Genomic DNA, 5,586 nt, shown 5'->3' on the forward strand with positions numbered 1-5,586 from the left:
TCATGTGTTCAGATGTTAAAATGCTCTTCCTTGATGTTGGATTGACCTTCTTTGCATATTCTCTGGTTCACTCCTACAATCCAAAGACATGGAATTTAGAGATTGTAAAAAAAAAAAAGAACCAAACTACAGAACTGCACTGACCTCAAAACATTTCCTTATCATAGAAAGAATAAACACACTAAGAGCCGTAATTGGATGAATCACTGACTGGAGATGACCGTTTCCCTGACCTAAATGAACACATTTTTCCACCCTTTTATTTAGTTTGTGCACTAACTGAAAATTACAATTAAAAAGCTGCCATAACTGTGAACACACAGTAAAGGAATGTATCATGTGCTGTGTCTAATGGATAATTACCTAAAGATGATTTTCCCTGATGGATGACGTGATAGTGACTATTGAAGAAAAGTGACTGCAGAGCTGCATTCTCATCTGCTGCCCTAAATTTATGTGACGCTCCAACCCTACTGTCAGGTGCAACAACTTTTCTTTGTTCTCAGATTCTTTCTGTATGAAAAACTATTTTTAAATCCTTGGACCAAATCTTCTTGACCTACTGACTGCAAAATCTGTGGTGACCTGCATTCACTATCAGCAGTAGTGGACGGACTGAGAGATAAACTATTTTATCCTGTAGAAGGAAACTTGGAAACAAAAACTCTACTGGAAAAGTGTGCAAATGGGCATTCCCTCTGTAAATGCTCCACTAGATCCTAGTTTTTCACACCACAAAAAGGGCAGCATGGTATGACATGTCAACCCAGACAAGGTTCCTTTGAGAAATGATATATAATGTCAGTCGGACTAAATCAACAAATACATGTCATACCTTCGGTGCCTGAGAATGACACAGTCAATTGCTCCATTACATCTATCTTAGGGGTGTCAAACTCATTTTAGTTCAGGGGCCACATTCAGCCCAATTTGATCTCAAGTGTTCCAGATCAGTAAAATCACAGAATTTTAACCTATAAATAACCACAACATCAAATTTATACTTTGTTTCAGTGCAAAAATGTTGACATTTAAGGAACTATCTTTTTACAAAGCATCATGAACAACCTGAAATTTCTTAAGAAAAATAAATTCAATTTCAACAACATTATACTCATTTACACGTTACACTTTACAACTTACAGATCAGAGTGTCTACAAAGGAACAAAGCATTTAGTCTCAGGCATCTGGAACTGAACAATGTAGTATTTTACTTTATGATCAAAGTGACGAAAGTCAGACAAAAAAAGACAAAATACAACAAAAACAAGACAAAATGCTACAAAAATGAGACAAAATGACAAAAACAAGACACAAAAAGAGAAAAGCGAGAAACAAAACGACAAAAAATGAGACAACACAAGCGAGACAAAAAAACACAAAATGGCAAAAACGACACACAAGAGTAAAGCAAAACACAAAATGACAAAAATAAGGCAAAAAACACAAGCGAGACAAAAATGAAATACAAAACGACAAAAACATGAGACAGACGACAAAAGTCAGACAAAAAAGACAAAAAACAATAAAAACAAGACAAAATATTACAAAAACAAGACACAGAATGACAAACGAACTATGAGCAATCTAGTATTTTACTTTATTATCAAAACAACTTGTCAGGGTCTTAAAATTGTTTTTAAATCTATAGTTTTACAAATTTACAAATTGCAGTTAATGTCTTCTCTGTAATTTTTACATGTTACAAAACTGGCCAGATTGCAGGCCAGATTGGACCCTCTGGAGGGCTGGTTTTGGCCCTCCAGAGTTTGACACCCCTGATCTATCTGAACAGTCAAATACTTAGTAATGGATTGTTGACAATTGCTAAAAGATGTCATTGCTCTCTGTCTTACTAAACGCTCCTCAGATCACAAAACACATGCTGCTTACTCACCCTGCACTAACACTCTCATCCACTCAAACAGTTAATAAGGCTTTTAAACGGGAACACGAGATAGCTGGAAATGAGGTCCTTGTCATACTCTGGTTTCACTGTTTGTCACTGTTAGGAGGTTCGACAGTGACACTGCTGTGATGTCAGTTTCCTTCCCAGGGGCCTGCTGTGAGGCAGCCTATTGATCTGTCAGGCTCAGCAGAGAGTGCAGTGATGAACACTGGTTCTCAGCTGTCAGTGGAGGGAGTCCAGAGGCAGGGCTTTTGTCTGCACTAATGCTTTTCTTTTCCACAACAATATGAAAACTCCTTATATTAGTAGTTCTTTTCAACCAGGAGGCTGCCAGATATCTTAGAGCTTCTTGGATTTCTGCTGGAGTATAAATATTGTCCAAATGCTGGCTGAGGACCTGCTTGATTCTCTCCACTTCTGGCCATGATGGGCTTCGCTCTGCCACAGTATTATTTGATTATGCTGGTGTGGAAAGGCAGTAGGGAAACACTGACATCATCAGATCAAAGGCTGTTAAAATCAAATTTGCTTCTGTCCAAGTTTTGGAATCTTATATTAAACCTAAAAGAATTTCTGAACGTTGACGATACGAACCACATGAGATGAGATCGTGGTAAACGGTATGCAAATCACTTAAAAACTATTTTTCAAAACATACTGAGAATAGAATAAAAGAAAGAATGAGAGACCACCGTGGTCACTCACATTTTCAAAGCATTGTGAAGAAACACTCCCACAGCTTGCAAAAGCAATGGAACATATTTTACACACATTGGCTGAGTACCCGTTGTTGCTGTTTTCAAAGATTCAAGGCTGTAAAACTTCCTTTCTATCTCGAGGGTGTTCTCCTTCTTGAAAAATTATATTCCTTACGGGAAATCACATGACCTGTAGAAAAGGTCTGTTAATCTAAAAGGGAAGTCTGTCTTTTTTAAATGGAACAATGTTGCCATTTTATTTTGTTTTATTTGTTAGAAAATTGGATTTTCTTTGGGACTTGCAGGAAAGTCTAGGTTCTAACAGCAAATTAAAGTCAGTTTTCATAAGATGCAGTTCTGCATTACTTACTAAACTGATCTAATTACCTTTATTCATTTATTTTACAGGGACAGTGCTCACTGATCAACACCACAGTTAGCTCTGTAGACTCGTTTTCATTTATTGAAATGAGACAAAACTACAGTGATCCAAATAATAGTGTTTGGAGACCAAAAAGGGAGGAATAGAGACTGAGCAACAGAAATAATGGATCAACCACTAGAAGACTGAAATCTTTGTAGGTCAGGAGGAAGAGGAGTTTTGTTTGTTTTCTTGTTTTACACCCACAAAGTCAGGAAACATGGAAAGACACCCATGAGTAGGATAAGACCCGATGCTGCAAAAACACAAACATCACTTCTATGATTTACAGGGATTTTCCATATTCACGCCCACACTTCTTCCTCTGCCTCACTGTATAACTCCTAAGAAGACATCAAGAATCACCTCAACTGAGATACACTGAATGAACATTTACCACTACCTGGTATTTTCATTTCCAACTTAATGACGCACTGATCTGACATTGGATAATTTCCAAATGGCCACAAAAGTGCTCATTTTGCAGCAGTGCTTTAGAGCTTGTTGCAGTTCTTGCATCAATATATTAGCATTGCAAAGGATCCTACACATCCATCAAATAATTAACATTAAGTAAGAAAAGGCTGCATGTAACTTTCTGTCCAGTCAGGCCAGTGAACTTCACCATCCAGATGTTTTCGCTGCCCCCTCAGGTAGCAGAAACAGACAGCAGTCTTCTTTGTATTATGGATTTACAACTAGAAACTGCTTCACCTAAATATAGCTGTACAGAGAGCTGCTCTCTCTGTGGGATGAATTTTAATCAGGGATCCTGCAAGGAGAGGTAGCGCCTCAAGTTTGAACTTGAATGTTCAACCATGGGCAATGTAAGCTGCTTAATTCAAAGAAGAACAAAGAAACTTAAAAGAAAAGAATTTGCTTTTTCAAATACAAGTAATTGCTGCTGTGACAGAAGAACTGGGCAAGATAAGATCTGCTGTCAAACTCCACAAATCACTCTCTTGAAGAGAAGATGAAGTCGTTTCTTGAAAGTCAGTCTAAACAAAAGAAAGGTGCCTTCAAATCCGGGAATCAGCCCATATTGTTTGCAGACTTGTAGCCTTACCGAGGACAAGAACAAAAGGAATGTCTGTTTCAAGTGCTCTTGGAAACTTAAGTGCAGTGTACTGTCCAATAAACTTTGTACCACTTAACTGATGGAGACAGACAAAACCTATGATTCCACTACAAATTCAGGCTTTAACAGCTCCCCCTGTTACATCATGGAGCTATAAACTGTGACTATAAAGTGATTTTTAGTAGAGCTGCATGAGCTCTGTGATCCAAATGCAATTTATAAAATGACCTCAAAGACCCCTTATCTTGCAGATAGTGTCTAAGCAAACTTTTAAGCATTCATTCATGAGACATTTAGGTATGTGCTGTAGGTGTATTCAGTTTCACAAGGTTCACCTGAGTGCAGAAGGATTGGCCATCCACCACTTACAACAAAACACGAAAGAAACAGCCTCCCAGTGGCACCACAATGCTTCTGGTTTGAGGAGAGATGAGAGTCTGTGCTATTACTACTATTAGAAGTAGTGGAATGTTGGCAGCAGCATGTTGTATGTAAGAATATGATTGATGTTTGCTGTGATAACCCAAGACCCAGAAGGTCAATTTAAATAGCTGCTCATTGCAAAGGTCTTGGTGTAATCTTGAAGTTTCCAACCAATGACCTTCTAGACTGTCCCCTAAGGATAAAACTTAAATAAGCAGACAGATCTCAGTCTCGCAGTCTTGAGCTCCCGACTGAGTCAAACAAATTGTACCAATAGCAATGGTAAGGTAGCTATCTCTGCAGCTCATAAGACCATCACATGGAGATAGACAAGAAGATGAAATTATAACAGTAATTTCACTTCATCCTTTTTAATGATTTGTAGGATGGTTCCAGCGCCTTCATGCAAGTGTGGCTTGAGACGTAATGCATCCTCAGATTAGCTTTTTGTTAGTAGCAGTGCAAGATCGTAGTTTTGCAATTACTGAACTTTTTCATTACTTTTTCAAATATTCAATCCATTTTGGCTCCTTTTATTCTCACAATAGCACACTGTTGCTGTTAATCTCCTTAGTAGCTGTGTAGTTAACTGGTCCACTGCTGCAACATGATGTACTGCAGTCTGTACAGTTCTGTGTATTACTGCATTCACTGAGGCAGCTGTATCTGATACTGTATTCATCTGCACAGTCAGCTGCCATTAGCAGCCAAACGCAACTGTAGGTTTTTATTTACTTTCATGCACTCCACATAATTAAACTGTCATTGTGGTTAAATTGGAAAACAGTTCATTTTGTATTGTTTTGCAATGTAACTCTGTTCATTTGTAATAAAAGATAACTGCTAATAAAAGGCTGTGAAGGGGATATTGTGTCTGTCAGTCATGCCAGTCGCCTCCAGAGTGACAGATTATGGGCTGTAGAGCAGACTGTGCAGTGAGTCAATATTCATTCAAAGGTAGATGTAAACTACACAAGATGAAATTGCAAATTGGTGTTCTTTTGTCGAAGTGCAAAACTTCTCCAACAAACTACTTTTCTCAGTAAGTAACGCTGT

Source organism: Amphiprion ocellaris, chromosome 1 (assembly GCF_022539595.1).
Source record: "Amphiprion ocellaris isolate individual 3 ecotype Okinawa chromosome 1, ASM2253959v1, whole genome shotgun sequence".
NCBI classification, from domain to species: domain Eukaryota; kingdom Metazoa; phylum Chordata; class Actinopteri; family Pomacentridae; genus Amphiprion; species Amphiprion ocellaris.